Source organism: Euprymna scolopes, chromosome 27 (genome assembly GCF_053919585.1).
Source record: "Euprymna scolopes isolate OS-2025 chromosome 27, ASM5391958v1, whole genome shotgun sequence".
NCBI lineage: Eukaryota > Metazoa > Mollusca > Cephalopoda > Sepiida > Sepiolidae > Euprymna > Euprymna scolopes.
In genome coordinates, this window is record NC_136508.1 from 71324846 (window position 1) to 71343462 (window position 18617).

Here is an 18617-nt window from a genome sequence, read left to right on the forward strand (position 1 = left end):
TTATTATTATTATTATTATTATTATTCTTTATATAAAATCAGTCATATCTTGCCCCGAGATGCAGACCGTCTTAATCATATTAGATTGCATCAGGAAATAAAAATTAAAATACAAAAAATAAAAGGTTCCAAATCGTTTCAAATTTCAAAAATAATTTGCTGACTTTGATTGAGTACTGTCCACAGCAGTTGTTGAAATTCAATTATTCTTAATTTTTGAATATCTTTCTACCTGGAATATATATATATATATATATATATATATATATATATATATATATATATATATATATATATATACGTAAGATAATAACCCAAACAGGACTGAAACACACTGCACGCAATGTTAATGTGGCACCATAATAGGAATATTTAATGCAACAACACTTAGAATAATTTAATACATGCAAAATGACAAAATAATTATGGTTGGCGTTTATACTATAAAAATTGACTTACCTTCTGAAGTTTCAATTAGAATTATGTCATCAATATATTGCTTTCACGTTTGATAGTGTTGTATTTAATTCAACTGTAGAAAATATAAAAGCACATCAGTTAAAGTTATTTCATATGGATTATTCAAGCTGTCATCCATACATAAAGACATGCATAAATACATAAAGAAATACATAAACGAACCGCATTTGTCAGCAATACGAAAATTATGTGTTTAGAAAATATTACTATCTTTTGTTTATAAATAATAGCCGGATGTTTTAAAAGGGTAAGTAAAGAAAATAATAATAAGATAAGTTTCACGTTTGAGTGTTGTTTTTGGTATATTTCTACATAAACGGATTAGCCAGTTTTACTTTCAAAGTCACCAGTAAAACCTCATATTTTTTCGCAATAAAAATTGATGGAAATTTGATATTATTTTGCATTCTCTGAAGTAAAGCGAGACTGCAGGACACAGATATTAGTATATATATATATATATATATATATATATATATATATATAAATGTACATATACATATATATATATATGAATATGCATATACATATATATATATATATATATATAAATATACGTATACATACATATATATAAATATATATACATAGATATATGCAAATATATATATACATACACATATTTAAATACATATATATATACATACATATATATTATTAAATAAATAAGTATATATGTATGTATATATATATATATATATATATATATAGTGAATGTGGGGGTGTATAAACATATAACATTGTTTTTAAAAAATGGCAAAAATGCAAAATATTTTATTCAAAGAATAATGCAAAATACGATGCAATTCATTTCTGTTTCTTGGATTTATGCTGAAATATTCCTATATTATCAAATCATATATATATATATATATATATATATATATATATATATATATATATATATATATATGTATGATGTATATGTTGATAAAAAGTAATAGAATAGATTGTATCAGGAGAGGGAAGTGGTTAGAAATGTTAGATAATGTAAGAAAAAAGAAATAGTTTGTCGAAAAGAGGATAATGTAATTTCATTAGGAATAGGCAAAAATAAAAGCGCGCGCGAGATAGATAGATAGATAGAGAGAGAGAGAGAGAGAGAGAGAGAGAGAGAGAGAGAGAGAGAGAGAGAGAGAAAGAGAGAGTACATAAGAGAAGGAGACAAAAATACTTGTTTGGAGAATGTGTTACATAAAGGGAAAGAGAACCAAGCCAAAAAGAAAATGAGGATTCGCAATAATAGAAAGGGCCAGGAATAAGGATAATATAAACGTTAAAAGATAATAAAATGTATTTGGGTATGACTACAAAACCCGAAAAGTGGAAGAGAAGTTGCAATTATATATTTTTTTCTTTCAGATGTGTAGCCATGGCCAAATGCAATTTATTTTCTTTTAATGCATTTATAGTTGGCATTTTCTCTGAGGAGTTAAGGGCAGAAATATTCATTGATTGATATAATATATAAATGACTGATATTGCGCTACGAAAACGTTGCTGTTAAGAATTGGGATTGTCAACGAACTAAAAGGAATGAATTGTAAGATGGGAAACATTATGAAATTTGGAATATAGACTATTGTAGTTCACACACATAAACGCACAAACAGACACGCACACACACACACACACATATATATATATATATATATATATATATATATATATATATATATATATATACCAGATTAAAGGTATTCAAGTGTGATTAGTAATAATAATTCCCGAGGTTATAAAAGGTGTTCAATAAAGAAGAGCAAGATATATTTTTATATATATAAACAAATTTACATGGTTGCCAGTCTAGCGTTGCGATCATGTAAATTTGTTTGAATGAATATATATATATATATATATATATATATATATATATATATAGAGAGAGAGAGAGAGATAGAGAGGGGGGAGGGAGAGAGAGTAAGAGGGAGAGAAAGCAAGATAGTGAGAGATGTAGACAGAAAATGCGCAAAATGCGTGCAATGATTAAAAAGAGAAGAGAATGGGACCAAAAGAAGGGAAGCGACGATCAAAGGGGACGTTGATAAGACAAAATGCGAGATAAGATGCATGGATGGTGTAGAAGATATGAAAATTGAGAAGATTGAAAGAAAAGGCGACAAAGTGCAGGTGCATAGTATGGGCAAAACAAGTGTGGGATTCATAGGAGAGAAAGATGATTCCGACATTTTTCTTCTTTTAACGATGATATAGTGTAAGACAAGAATGGCAAAGTGAGATTGAAAAGCCAATGATCCAATGAAATAGCACTTCGTACCTGAAAATAGGCATGGGTAGCCACGGTTTATTTCCCTGGAAGTTGAGCTTCGGGAGATTAGGAAAAATACTACTCCCTTCTGACTGCTTGGGAAATTGAGCTCCTAGAATTGCACAGGTCGGCGAGATACCGCAATATACAGTGAAAAACCTTTTCTAAATATTGAATAGATATTGTGGGCTTCGGGGATGAAGAAAGAATGTTTGACTGAAGGGAGAGAAAGAAAAACGGCTTATAAAAGATTAGCTTTTAGAATAAGAGAGAGAATAAACTGATTCAGGATGTAAATAAGAGGGTTTAGGGAGAGGGGGTTATTTAGGGAGTTTAATAATCATTTATATCACAGTGTGAATGGTGAAAATATTGTAAGAAGAGTAAAATGGGAAAGAACAATGAAACACACATGCACACTAGGGCAAGTCGATTTGTAACTTTTTTTCAGAAAATCAACATGACACTGGTGATGATAGTATGGATTTGATGTGATAAGAACAAATATAAAAAATTAGATTCCCACCTTGAACAGAAAATTGAGCATTTAATTTTAAAATCGTGTAGAAAAATGCTGAAAAATCCTTAATTTTCACAACACTGACTTTGAAATTTCACTATTTTTATAAAAATTCAATTAAAATTGATATAGTTTTATGAAATACATTGAAAGAAAAATAAATACATGAATTATAATTTTAATTATGAATCACAACTAGAAAAATATCTCAACTTTTACTGCATTGATTAAACAAAAATTGTAAAAAAAGCTAATTAATAACTAAGTCTTTTAAATTTCACAATTCAAAAAGATATGTGAAGATGTATTACGCAATATAACAACTTGATACAAGTTACAGAACCATGTATTTTAATTTTTTTTATTAGAGGCAATAATATAAACTTATAATATAACTAAATTGTTCTGTATAATTTCCTTTGGAGGAAAATGAAGGTCTGGTTTGCTGGCACAATGACTTTGTAATAATGTGTCTATGTCTTGCTTCCTGCCCATATGCAACGTTTTGAGAAAAATCAATCAAATTTGACCAGTGTGTGGCTGTAAAATTGATAGCAGTAATATTTTTCAATTTTTTTTTCTTGGGGTTTTTCACTATTTCTGGAAAAAATAACACAAAAGAACAACAAAACAATTATTTGAAAACACTTATTTGTTTTATATTTTTGTGATGAAATATAAATAAAACTGACTATTTTATGGGTAAATTGAGGAAAAATTTAATGGATGAATATTTATTTACCCAATGGACAAAATCGTTTGAATGCCCTCTTCTCTCACATCCAATTCATCTGAGTTTATTATTGATATTAGGATATTTTCCGGATGTAGTGCAAAAGCACTATATTTTTAACAGTTTAAAACAGTAATTTGGATTTCAGTTAACTGTTTTGTTCTCTGAATAATATCAAAATATACTGTTATTGGTTAAAAAAATATTGTCGGTTTTGATCTCAAACAAACTAACTGCATACACTTGGATGATAAATTTGACCAAAATGTTTAATTTATCATAGTATTTGAGGATAGACAACTCTAGTCTATACACACATTAATATTGTGGCTTACGTTAGCCATCTTTCTTGATTCAAGGGCCCAATTTTCTAAGTTAACAACACCATACTCAAAAAGTTGCGTCAGGTCTTCACACTTAAATTATTGGTTTCTGTTGCTGTCAGATAATGATTTTCGGGAAGGACACTAATTTTTTCGAATTCTACTTGAGGCAAACCTTGATAATTATTGATACAAAGTTTCTCGAAAGGACCAGTAAATATCGTTATATTTTTTGTTGTTCCCTCAATTAATTTAAAATTTCTGTAAATAGCAGTTCTTCTAGTAGAACCTGAAAATTGGAAAATTTGCATATTTAATAATAGAGCCAGATTACATAATAAATACCAATATATTATTTTATTTTCCACAAAAAGGAACATAATTGCAGGTGAATCTATAGAATTAATTTTACATCCTTGTTAGGAGGACAAGTGCAGATTATGTGCCTTGTTTGACAATTTTCTGTTTTGCACTTTACTGCAAAGTCATCACATCTCAAGACAGAAAGTTTACAGCTACAAGAAGATATATCAAACAGTCTGTCTAGTTGTTCCTTCATTCTGTTCACTTTGATTGCTGCAAGAGATTTCCTGTCAATCTATTTGGCCCTCTTATAGCAAAATATATTGACCTTCTGTGCTATATAATGTTACCTTAATAAGGGAAATTGTGGATTAAATGCTTGATAAATACTAATTAATTCCTTGGTCATTAACTTAAAAATCTCACTATTTTTTAAGTGTGGATAATTGTTTTCGAGAAAATAACTAAACTGGATAACTTGTCGTGAGGTTGGGGGTTCTGTTTCATCTAAATGACAAGTGGACCAGCAAATCTTGTGCACCACGGGTTAAAACTGAACGTCGTGCTTTTACTGACATTTTAATCTGAAAAGTAAAATATATAAATGGATTATAACTGAAGGAAAATGTATTAGGCTATTTTCCAGTTTCATACATTAGAATAAGTGCTAGTTATGATAAGAAGTAATGAACAACTTTGTAGAGTTAAAAAAGATGTATTGAAGAGAGAGGACCAAACCAAATCAGAGGCATAGTAGTGTTTAGTTTGGACATTTTAAGCAGATTTTAGCTCCTCCTTCGATAACATGAATGTATCCATAAAGTAATTCATTCTTGCTCTGGCTGTGCCATTTTAAACGAGTGTTTAGTGTTTAGAGTTTGAAAAACCAGTGCTTGTGCATCTATGTTGCTATGCTATTTTTAATAGTATTTTAAAGTTAAATTTAATTTTTGTGAAATTTGTGTTTATTAAATTTAGGTGAATTTACAGAATAGTTACACTACAACCTCCTTCCCGTATTAAGAATGGCTTTCTAAATAACAAAGTTATTTTAGCACAATAACATAGATGCACAAATAACAAAAAAAAACCTTTAAAGAAGTTTCCTTATTTAATCATATTAATCTTTGTAGGTTATCTTGTTTTAAAACAATAATTGTAGAAGAAAAACACTGCTTAAACACAATTACTCCCTAAAAATAAAAAAATAACATTTGATACTAATTTTCTGCAAAGTATTTTTATTACGTAGAAAAACTTGAAAATTTACGGGGTTATATTTCGTAAATATATTTAGAATAAAATTGTATGGGCTATTTTTTTAAATATAAAACTTGAGTATTGCCATATTTTAATAAGAATTTCAAATAGAATTTGATGTGAAATATTAGGTTAGTGCAAAAAAAAAAATTTGACGTTCATTTGAACGTCAAAAAATGCCATTATTTTTGCACCAACCTAATAGAAAAACACATTATAAAAGATAAAACGAATATGTTTAAATTCACTGCAGACACTTGAAATATAATAATATATATTTTAACAAGTCCTTTTCTGTTTTACCTTTCGAAATAACTAAGCCTAAATCGTAATATTTTCAAATTAAATAGTAAACAAACGTTAAATTTTCAATATCAATAACGAGCGGGTTTTGCGACGGTGAAATCTAAAATGTGTCCACCTCCCAAAAGTTCCTGAAATGAAAAAGCGAACTTTGGTCGCAGTTAGTTAAAAAACATCATTTTACCTTTAGAGTTAATATTTATTTTATTAATTCATTATCCTTACTCAATTTATTTTAAAATGTAGGTTAAAACATATTCTAATAATGATTCCATTTTCTTAACAGTACGGATTGTTTTGATGACGGGACGTTCTTAAAAATTCACCGAAAATCTTTTAATCGCTTCAATTTTTCAACTTTTAAAGTCATTTCCTCAAGCAAAGATTACGATTTTGAGGAAATATTCCGTGTAGGTCTTTTCTATTTCAAACCCCAACTATCATCACCATTGCCTTACCGCGGTTCCAATATCGATCTGCCCTAATGTACACTAGGGAAAGACAGAGAGAGCGAGAGAGAGTAAGTTGAGAAAATAAAGTATCGACAAATGGCGCCATAGTTCTGATTAACTTTTGAATTTATTACCACGTTCTTGGATGGTGAGTGGCGGTTTCATATATAACTTTTTAAAATTTTGGCATATATTTCTTCATTTATATTTTAATGTCCAATATAATAAAAAAATGCCGAACTGTTAAAACAGACACAGATAGCACAAAATTCGTATTTTTCAAAATTAATATGTTCGGAAATCTAATAGAAAGACCAAGATGAAAGACAACTTTACTCAGAATTTAAATTTAACCACTATTTGTATGTATGTGTGGGAGGGTGTGTATTTAGGATGCAATGTATTATTGGCACAAGTATAATTTAAATAAACAAAGACAGAACGCACTTAATTACCTCCCCGCGTTCCTGCTTTTACTCCTCAGAAATACCGAAGAAATTATTAACACACAAAAACGACAACATAAACATAAAAAAAAACTTCTGGAAACGATCGCGGTGATCAAAAGTATTCGTGAACGTTTACGTGAAAGAGAAAGCTTGAAGCAAAACCGCACAAATTACCACCGGAAATCCTGAAAATTGCTTCTGATTCGAGACAGTAATAGAAAAAAAAACTTAGTAAAGCGAAAATTCTATATTCTTCAAGAAGACATATATTTTTCCATATATATATATATATATATATATATATATATATATATATATGTATATATATATATATATATATATATATAGAGAGAGAGAGAGAGAGGGGGGGGAGAGACAAAGATAGATAGATAGATAGGTTGATAGAAAGATATATAGATAGATAGGTAGATAGATATAAATAGATACACACACACACACACACATATATATTATATCGGTATGAGAATATTATTGTTTCCTCTTAAATAAAAAAATCCGCTTTTATAAAAAAATATTGAGTTTTCAATATCGTAATAATTAATCAAATGAAAAGAAACATTTATTTAAAGCCAGCAAGTATGGTGTGAATTCTTAGGTTTGCATGACGGGATAATGCTCTCTTTGTGTCTAGCCATACTAGATATTATTCAGCTCTTGTCTGTTTATTACTATGCAGTTAAAATAGTACTCTGACATATACTAGGTTTATTATGTATTGAAGTATTTTATGTGAATGGATACGGGCCTTAGATTTCCTTTATACTGAAACTAAGAAAATATAAATAAATAAATAAATAATATTATGTATTACAGTTTGGTCGCTAGAAAAGCGGGAAATTTGTCAAACAACGATTTACTTTTACAAAGAATAATTTTTACAATTTTTTTCCGAAGATAAATGTTATATTATATTCATAGCTACTCATAATCTAAATCGAAGAAATAAATAAGCAAGATGTAATGAAATCAATATACAGATTGCCCAATGTCCATACATTCGACAACAAAAGAACCAATCAAAAAATTGCAATCACACATTGTAATCATGATCTAAGTCGACCTTCAAATTTTCCGCTTTTCTAACGACCACCCTGTATTTTGGAGAAATAATTTGTAATGAAGCAGCGGTGGAAGCAGCGGTGGAGGCAGTGGTTTAGGGAGTGATGGATAAAGGCATTGGGTCTCTCCAGTTCCAAGTGAGCATTGTCTGAAGATATCTGGTTCAATGCTATTATAAACAGGCTAAAGGATTAGTTGGCCAAAACATTATGTAACACGACAATTATGGAAGGCAGTACTTACTGAGGATACGGTTACAGAATTAAGCATTCTTATCTCGTCACGGGTTACCACACGAGAAAGACCAGAGGATGAGTGTACCGAAACGTGGTGAACACACAATAACTATTACGTCAGCGAAAATTAAAAATATAAATAATAATATCGTCTTTCATTGCATAATGAATGTGCAGAAAATAGTAAAAAAAAAAAAAACGAATTCGAAAATATCACGATGATTGCTAATATGAAAATTATTTTATTACGTCTGCAATATGTTTTTTTCTAAATACAAGGTAAGAGGTACGATTTGTGGCTTACGATTCAAATATCATGAATCCATTTTCCTCGGGCACGATAAGAAAAAAAAAACTGAATAGTTTTTCAAAAATATTTTTCGTCATTTTCTAGGATTTAAGAAAATCATATTCATAACTTTCGTATGACACCCAAACTGCATTGCTTTATTATTTTTAAAATTCTCAAACTTTATTCATACAAAAATCGAAACATTTATTCTAATATCAAGAATTTATTATACAAATAGGGAAACTTTTATACTTTCAAATGTGTCACGTATTCATAGAAAACTGTGGATAAAAAAATGATAAACTTTAGACGTATTTTTAAATATGTGTAAAAGACATATTTTATATAACAGAGTAAAACTTTCGTACCGCTGTATTGTTTCTCTTATGAAAGTAGACGAAGAAAGCAAGTCACAAAGATCATATTTAAAAGGATATAGATTTTTGTCTAACCACTAGTGAAAGCACTGAAATGTTTCTTCGTGAAACGCTAAACGTTTTTTTTTTGTCCAAAATAAAGGTTTCTTTATGCCGTATCTGTTACAAATCTACCGTGTAGTTTGCGAACTTACAAGTGTTTAACATAATAACACATATTCATGTTGTTTTCTAAAATGACTGTCAAAAATGGCCATCGCTAATATCTATACATTAATACGATAGCGTGTGTGTTCTTTTGTGTGTCTCGCTTACATCCGGGTGGTTTAATTGTAATTTTCTTCTATTTTTTGTCATAAATAATTTTATCAAGACTTTTTTATTAGTTTTTGTTCCGGTTCTGACTATAAATGATTGCACTGAAATCATCTATTTTTTTATAATTAATTTTATCAAGAATTCCTCATAAGTTTTGATTTTGGTTTCGATTATGGCAGCAGGAACTCTCTCTCTCTCCATATATATATATATATATATATATATATATATATATATATATATATATATATATTAAATAAAATGGTAGGCGGCAGTTTCTCGAGAGCTCTTTCGGCTATCATCTCTTCAGGAGCAAATCGATAGCAATCTAAATAATATTGTGGCGAAAATAAAGAATTCTATAGGGGAACTTATTTAATGTGCCAACGTACGGGGGCATTAATTAAATTTATTTACGTTTAAAAAACGATCAAATATGTTGGCACAACGAGGGAGAAGAAAAAAAAAAAAGCGGGAGAAAAAATTCAAAGTTCCCCAAAGAAACATCTAACGCATTGTTTCTCTTTGGGGAACTTTGAATTTTTTCTCCCGCTTTTTTTTTTCTTCTCCCTCGTTGTGCCAACATTTTTAATCGTTTTTTAAACGTAAATAAATTTAATTAATGCCCCCGTACGTTGGCACATTAAATAAGTTCCCCTATAGAACTCTTTATTTTCGCCACAATATTATTTAGATTGCTATCGATTTGCTCCTGAAGAGATGATAGCCGAAAGAGCTCTCAAGAAACTGCCGCCTACCATTTTATTTAAAACCATATATAAATTCTGAACCTCTAAACATTTATTTATATATATATATATATATATATATATATATATATATATATATATATATATATATATAGTTTAGTGGAGAAGGTATTTAATAAAAACTGAATAAAGTGCTCAATACTGTTGTAGAGCAAATATGCGTTTTATTTTTTGTTACCGTATCTTTCTGTAAAGTTACATTATTGGTGGGCATGTATGTGTACCTGTGACCGTTTCTTTTAAATATATATGTGTGTACGTGCACATGTGCGTACCCGTGGCTGCGACCGCTCGCTGACCCTCTCCAAACAATTAACAACAAAATAAAAACTAAAAATAAATAAACCGAATCATAGCCACCCCCGCCTCCAAACATAAGCGAACACCCAACAGCTCAAGACATATTACCAAGAAATCACCTCACCAACGAGACGCTAAAAACTAAAAAACTTTAACACAAAGACTCGAATTTTAAAGTAACCCACCTCCTCCCACCCCCACATTTTACCTTCCCCTCATGTATCCCTATACCCTCAGCCACACCAGAAATGGACTTCCCAGACCCTCCCCCAGAAGTTCCTTAAACCCCAAACTAAAACATTATGGACATACCAAACGCCCCCACCTTCCCTCCTTGTTCCCTTCCTCTCTTCCTCTTCCGCCCTCTTCGCAAACCCCCCTGACCCGATTCACTCTTCCACTCTTTCATCCCAAAATAGCGAATATTTCTGTAAAATTCTGAGGACGCTACAGATAGCCAAAAAAAACGGCCGTGTAGCCGAAACAATAAGGTAACTTAACAGAAAGATACGGTAACAAAACATAAAACGTATATATATATATATATATATATTACATAGACATCACCACATTATCAAGGCCAAGAGGCCACTCAAGGATAAGGGTTAAAGAGTGTACAGTAGAAATTTGACAATATAATACTTAGTAATGAAAATTTGGTAAATTTGATACCTTATATGTAACGGCTCATCAAGAACTTATTTACGTTAGACTTGAAGACAACCATATTGTAGTCAGCCGGAAAGCAGGAAAACGGAAGACAATTCCACAGGCGTGCAGTTCTAAGAAAGAAGCTTTGTTCATGGAATCTACGTTTAGGTTTAGGCACAGATAAAGAGTGGGGGGAATTATTGATAGTGTTTACAGCTAGACGAGTGTTTCTTGTGAAAGTTTGGCGAAGGGGGGGACCATAGATTGAAGCACAGTCGAACACTTTCCATGAAAATAACGATACATCAGAGACAAACTCGCAACATCTCTTCTGTGAGATAGAGGTTGCAAGGAAGAGAAAAGGACATCTCCTACGAGGCTACGAAGTCTATTTTGAACTCATATATTCATATTCATAAGTTTCCTTTTTATTTAGGTTTCGATTCATGCTAATGCACCCAAGTCATATAGATACACTTTTTTAAGTCGTAACTTTATAATATAAAACAATTGATAGAACATTAACTCTATAATAATTTATAGGAAATCTACAAGTATTAAAATACTATATTTAAGCGTACTTAACGGCCGGGCTTTACCGGGCCTTCGTACTAGCTTAGATTAATACTTTTGCAATTTAACACAAAAAAGCTACAATGATATCAGAGCGTCCCCATTTTTACTGAATTTCTACAGAATGCCAACATCAATATATTACATAGGAATGAGTCTCCTGTGGAATTTCCTCAGGTCCCGCTAGTTTATATTAATATTTATATCAATGTAATATAATCTTTCAATCGCTAAATTTTAAAAGGAAAATTATAAAGTAAGAACACAAGCTAAACAATTTAAAAACGGAAAAGAAAAACGTAGCAGAAGAAAAAGAAAAAAAGGAAGGAAATGCCTCATAATAATGTGTGAAGTAATGCTTTCCGAATTTCCATCAGAGGTGAAAAAGATTGACTATTTGCATTCTTCCCACTTGGGTATTACCGAACAATTTTAGTATAATGATGCCGCCCAGCAGTTTCTGATCCGCTAACGTTTGTCTGACGCGGTTAATATATAATGACCGACATACAAATAATCACATATTGGTCTACATTATAGAATGTAAGATCGGTGATTTGTCGTATAATTGTTATTCTGTCCATATTCTGAGTTAATTACAAAACTATGTATCAAAAGATCTTCATGATAAATTTACTTTAATCTCGTCAGATAGTAATATACCCCTAACGCCACACCATTTAGTTTGCAAGTGCAAGAATGTATCAAATTATATATCATATATAAATAAATATATATATAAATAGTAATATTTTCAATTATCACTGAAAATATTAGCATTAGTATTTTATATATAGCATGGAAATTAGTCTAGAAGAATAATTAAAATATTACTATAACTTTCGCGTTTAGTAAGCAGTGAATCCTTTATTCTTATTCTCATACACTTCCCTTTTTCGACTGTATTAAGTCAGAATTGGTTAATGATATACAGAAGAAATCATACAAAATAAAAATATCATCGGAATTACATAGGATCATGAGAACAATTTCCACAGGGAAGTCGTACAAGTACTTGCTTTCATGTCTACTTATGTTTAAAAAATAATTAAAATAGATTACATTTTGATACTTGGGATAATTATTTTATTAAAACAGAAAATATATTCTAGTATTTTCCCTCCAAAATTTGTAAAAACTAAAACTGTAATATGGAAGCAAAAGAGATATAATAGGAGATACTAAAACATGAGGTATAAATGGCAGCGAAAATCGTTTGAAAAATCGCAAGACAAGAAATAAACTATGCAAAATATAGATGCCGTCTCATGAAATCATAATATAAATAATATCGCATCCACCAAAATGAAGATACCCAAGTACAGAGTCATGATATAGGTTAAATATTAACCCAACAAAATTATGAAACCCAAGGACGATGCCCATAATGTAGACTTTATCGTCACATTTCAAAATGCTGATACCCAAAAGGAATGTTACAATGTAGACTATAACATAACCCAACAAAATGATGATACCCCAGGCTCGTGTCGCGATATAGATTAAGTCGTCATCAACCAAAAGGGGATTACCTAAAAAGGATATCACTATATAGACTATATCGTCACTCACCGAAATGATGATACTCAAGGATGGTCTTATGATGTAGACTATATCGTCAATCAAAATGATAAGGAGTATGCCATGATATAGAATAAATCGTCACTCCTAAAAATTACGATAGCCAAGGAGTATGTCATAATGTAGACTATATCATCAAAATAATGATACTCAAGATGGATATCATGATATAAACTATATTGACACGCACCTAAATGATGATTGTCAGGAAAGATGTCATGATATAACCGATATCGTCATCTACCAAAACGATGATATCAGAGGAAGAAAATATATCCTCACCGACCAAATAGATGTAACACAAGGAGCATGTCATAGTATAGACTACACTGTCACCCACGAAAATGATGATGTCCAAGAAGGATGCCATCTAAACGATAGAATATACAGGGTGGTCGCCAGAAAGGCGGGGGATTTGAAAGTCAGATTAGATCATGAATAAAATGCGTGATTGTTATTTTTTGATTGGTACCGTGTGGGTGTTGTAAGAAGAAATCGTTGTTTCCCGCTGCAGTGAATTGCACGGCGATATTTTGAGAATCTATGAGTATAATATTACATATGTCTTTTAAAAAACCTTGTAAAAAGTATTCTTTGTAAAATTAAATCGTTGTTTGACAAATTTCCCGCGTTTCTAGCGACCACCCTGTATAATACACTATCTTTAACTACGAAGAAGGCGATGGTTGCTCTAAAAGAATATTTGTTGACTAAAAATCATGGTCTTGTGACTACAGAACACAAACATAGTAAAACATTAAGTAACACCTCATGGAATACTCTTATGAGAATACAAAATATACTACCCTACAACACTACCAACTGGGCCATCGTATCTGCATGGAATACCATCTGTACAGTTCACAAAACATCAGACTGACAATGAACATTTTCGTACAGAGACAATGAGCGTTACAGTGGAGCAATGCATTTGCCTTTTTTTAAATTAGCAATTTTGTATTTCATTTTAATTTTCTTTTCGTAGTGTTTTTCTGCACGACTTAGTTATCTTCCATAGAGAAAATCGCCAATTCTTTCCTCATCTACGAGCCCAGATTGACTACCTTTTATGATATCCTACAAAAAAAAATTATCAACCCTTTTTGAGTCTAGTAAGAGACTGAATTTGTGTTTCTTGTCCCCTATATCTCATCCTGCTTCCCTTTCTTTCACTTTCCCCCTCCTTCTTTCACTCTCTCTTTCTCTCTATCTACATATATGGATGCACGTATGTGGGTTGTGTATGTATATAGGCATGTATATGTTAATCCATATATCTACTATACGGCTGGGATTACATTTTTAGATGTCACACAAACGAACTATATGTGTTTGGACGTGTTATTAGATAAGATTTGTATAAAAAAAACTCTGATTAGTATCGGAAATCGACAATTAAAACATATATAAATTAATGGACAAACGTTTACGTCACAAGTTTATTTACGATGTTTTATCAACACACAACCAGAAGGGTTCACGGTATAACATCAAGCGTAGGGTTTTAAGAAGGCAAGTGGCTCGTTCGTGTAAAATTTAATGTTTCAAGTACAAGTTAACCATAATAGTGTACCATTTGCATTGTAAACTTTATGCAAACCATTATATAAAAGAATATATTAAAATAAGTAAGTATACCCTCCACATTGTAATGTAGATTTCCATGTATTGTTGAAAAAGAGTCTGACGCACGTAAACATCCTCCTGTCCGTGCAACCAGTTAACCGATTTGATTGAAAATAGGCAATATTACCGATTCTTATTGCAATACAAGTATTGAGAATGTTAAACATTCTTTGATTCTCACATACTCCCAGAAAATATCGTGTAACACTGAAAGTAAACACACACACGCACACACACACACATATATATATATACACATAAATATATATATATATATATATATATATATATATAGGGAGAGAGAGAGGTAGATAGATAGATAGATAAATAGATATACATATATACATATAATTTTATATATATATATATATATATATATATATATATATATATATATAACGTAGTTTGGGGTAATTGTGCCAAGTCTAAAGTAATTAGACCAACTAGCCAAAAGTCGTCTGTTGGCAACCAAGCATTATCTTGCAATCTCCTAACTCCATGCACACACATCTCCTTTATTATAATGACGAACACCAGAGGTACGGTTGATTTTATGTTTGTAAAAGTTTATTTTCAAATGATATTTAGTATTCTTCCATGTTAGGAAATAGGAAAAATAAATTTGATATTGATATACTATGCTTATATATATATAATGTATATATATATATATATATATATATATATATATATATATATATAAAGTATATATAATATTTATATATGCATATACCCATCCACACAGCCCCCATATATATATATATATATATATATATATATATATATACACTAGATATTGTTCCCTAAAAATTATGTTTTAACGGTTAAATTCAGGTGTACTACATTCTATCGAATAGTAATCTCTAACTGTGCATCTAGCAAATGCAAGAGTACTTACTTCGAAGCTCATCGTAGCTTCTTAAAAAGGTACTACAGTGAAATTGCTATTGCAGTTACTAATCCCCACAAATCCCGAAGTGGGTGTCGAACACATACAATAATATTTAGATCGCCTAAAGTTGTTTTATTACAAGATCCATGGGAAATTTAAGTCAACTCCACCAAGTGTTTTCCCCGAAAAAATTGAACAATCAGAGATACATACATACATACATACATACATACATATATATATATATATATATATATATATATATATATATATATATATATTTATACATATATACATATATATATATATATATATATATGTGTGTGTGTGTGTTGGTGTGTGATATATCTGTATATGCGATGTATATATAAATATATATATATATATATATATATATAACTTGGTGAGGTAGAAGAAGAGAATAAATTCAATTCAATCAGAGGAGACGTATATATAATATAAATCTACTCAAATGTCATATATACACAAACTGTGTCTTCCTCAATTTAAAGCCAAATCTTAATAAAAAAAAAGGTAGCTTAAAATCCTCCACTCCACTTCCCCGGACCTGTTCCTTCAAACCAAAAATAAAAATCCTAAGATTCCCTTCCCCGCTCCCTCCACCTATAGAACCCCTCTACAAATCTAATTAATTAACACCACTTTATACTATATACTTAAACACATATAACATTCTGCACTTAGAAAAACACCAGAAATGTTCATATTTAAATTAACTAAAATTTTAAGAACAATGGCAATTGACTGTCCATAAAACTCGCCCCAACACGCATACCCCCACATTCCCATTTCCTGTCTAAAAATCCGTTAAGGTCCCTCATCCCATTTCCCCACGAACTCCGAGCGTAAACCCTCAACCCCGCTTCCACCCAGCTATTTCATATCTACCGCTCACCAGACTCTGACCTTTATTCTCCCTGAAAGCCTCTAAACTCATTCCCGGCTTTCCGATTTGACCTAGCTTCCCATTATTCATCCTGAGTTGAAACTGCTACGTCAAACATTTCGTATTCTTCATACACCAAAGGTGAATAAAGAAAATAAGTTAACAACATCACAGCAAGGAACCCCTACGGCATCATACAATAAGGGAAATATACGACAAACGCAGAAACACTGAGTGCAATCTTTGAATTAACCGACTCCCCAATCTTTTCTGTATTCTTATTTAGTTCTTGTTTAGGACAGAGGTAATGTCCTCATCCTTCATATCTTCTGAAAAGACGAACTCTCAATTGGAATTCGCAAATCTTTTTCACTACCATTAATAACACACTTCATCGAATCTCCATACAGGGAGAACACATTTTCGTCAAACAACATCCTAAATGCAATTCATCCTGCTTGTTCATAAATAACAAATGTCACTGGCCCCATACATCCAAGAAATGCCAGACTATAATATTGACACCTGTAAAGATGTTCCTGACCCAGAGATTTGTATATATCGGGATATTATCTCGTTCATTGAACTCTCTCCTTTGCTGGCTAAACCTATCCCCCCCTCTCTCTCTCTCTCTCTCTCTCTCCATATATATATATATATATATATATATATATATATATATATATATGTGTGTGTGTGTGTGAACCACAAAAGTATAATATATATATTAAATATATATATATATATATATATATATATATACATATATATTATATTATAAGACTTTTGTGGTTCACTTTTGCATACATGTACCCTATTTCTCCAAGTCTCCTTATAATTAACTTAATTTTAGTTTAGTCATTTATATATTCATTTTATTTTATGTTTTCTGTTTTTATTTGTTATTCTTTTATTTTATTTATTATTATTATTATTATTATTATTATTATTATTATTATTATTATTATTATTATTATTATTATTATTATTATTATTAGTGGTTGTTGTAATATATTTCTCCGTATTATCCCACCATGCCATTAGTCCACATCCTTATTATTTTGTCTTTTTATCCACTTCTATCAACTTTACTCTTCTATCCTTTGCCATATATTTAACCCCCTACCCTTTAGACCTAATAACAGGGCAGCGTTAGGATTATTACTACACATTATTTACTATCTATTAGCTACTGAAAATTATTATTATATTCTTACAACTACCCATCCATACCCACCTCATATCTTACGCCTTTAATTCGCCTTCGAATCTCCCTCTACCTTTCTAAATTAAAACCCAAGTACACGACGCCCCATGTAATCTACACCACAAATTTCATTCATCTCATAACATTGCACTGTAGCCATATTCTTCTTATACGTAATGTTCTGATAATTATACATATATATATATAATACATATATATAAAATAATACATATATATATATATATAATTAAACATATATATATATATGTAATTAAACATATATATATAATTAAACATATATATATATATATATATATACAAATATATTTATATATCCACATATATACATATATATTTATATATACACATATATACATACATATTTATATATACACATATACGACTATTTTTATATATACACATATATATACATACACATTTATTTATTTATTTATACATAGTACCTCTATATATGTGAGTGTGTGTTTTAAAGAACATATTAAATGCTTACTCGACACTATTTTCGCGTATTGAAGGTCGTTGTATACATAAGTTTGTCAGATCAATCCGACAAAGAATACCTTTTCCTAAGGTAACTGCAATCATTTTAACCTCAAGTTCCAACACTTAATACTCTCTCAGGCAAAATTACCCTTTGTCCTGCAAGGTATTTTGTCCAAGCCACCACAATAAATCCATAGTATTTAAATGGTCA

The 18617-nt window shown here is 30.4% G+C and overlaps 1 protein-coding gene across 1 annotated transcript in view; it reads right to left on the reverse strand.

Moving 5' to 3' along the window:
• Nucleotides 1–18617, reverse strand: part of LOC145248915 (sex peptide receptor-like) — a 1158544-nt gene that overhangs the window by 512605 nt on the left and 627322 nt on the right. Inside the window, exon 5 of the mRNA XM_080110699.1 lies at nt 460–532. The gene's annotated coding sequence lies outside the window, so the exon portion shown is untranslated. The remainder of the gene's footprint in view (nt 1–459; nt 533–18617) is intronic.